This window comes from Galeopterus variegatus, unplaced genomic scaffold (genome assembly GCF_000696425.1).
Source record: "Galeopterus variegatus unplaced genomic scaffold, G_variegatus-3.0.2 Scaffold162, whole genome shotgun sequence".
In the NCBI taxonomy this organism is placed as follows: Eukaryota; Metazoa; Chordata; class Mammalia; order Dermoptera; family Cynocephalidae; genus Galeopterus; species Galeopterus variegatus.
In genome coordinates this window covers 464,158-464,713 of record NW_007726273.1, presented here as the reverse complement: position 1 = coordinate 464,713, position 556 = coordinate 464,158, and the positions used below count along the sequence as shown (strand labels likewise).

General features: G+C 70.0%; 1 protein-coding gene across 1 annotated transcript in view; it reads left to right on the top strand.

The window, feature by feature from the left end:
- Positions 1-367: 367 nt before the first annotated feature.
- ZNF629 (zinc finger protein 629) overlaps positions 368-556 on the top strand; it is an 8,336-nt gene continuing 8,147 nt past the window's right edge. Inside the window, exon 1 of the mRNA XM_008594110.1 lies at positions 368-448. The gene's annotated coding sequence lies outside the window, so the exon portion shown is untranslated. The remainder of the gene's footprint in view (positions 449-556) is intronic.

Genomic DNA, 556 nt, shown 5'->3' with positions numbered 1-556 from the left:
GCCGCCAAAGCTGAGACTGGCCTTGCCAGGCGCTGGCGGAGCCCCTGGGAGATGGTGAGCCGCCAGAGATCCGGAGACCCTCGGTGGCACCTGGGTTGCCCCAGCTGCCCATCTCACCGGCTCCCACTTGAGGCAGGGAGAGGGGTGTCAGCCTCAGCCACCTCTCTGCTCCCTCAGTCCCCTTTTTCCCAGGCTGTGGGAGGCAAGGGGTTAAATCCCATAGAGCTGATGCTCTGACTCCAGGCTAGAGGGGCCCGGGAAGCTGGGGTCACTTCCTGCTCCGTCCCAGTCACCCTGAACTGGTCCCCGGGTCCTCAGCCTGGAATCACCCCTTGAGGAGGACCCCGGAGCCCTGGCCGTCCAGCCCGCCCCCTGCAGCAGGGCAGTCAAGGGGTTAAATCCCCCGGGGCTGGATTCCGCCTTCCGGCTTTTCCCAGACCCCAGAGCCGTGAGTCGGGGACGCCTGGGTTCCCGGGGGGTGGCCCGGCGCGCCCGGGACGGCCGCCGGGGAACAATGGGCGACAGGCGGGGGCGGCGCGGGCCGGCGCCCCCCGCG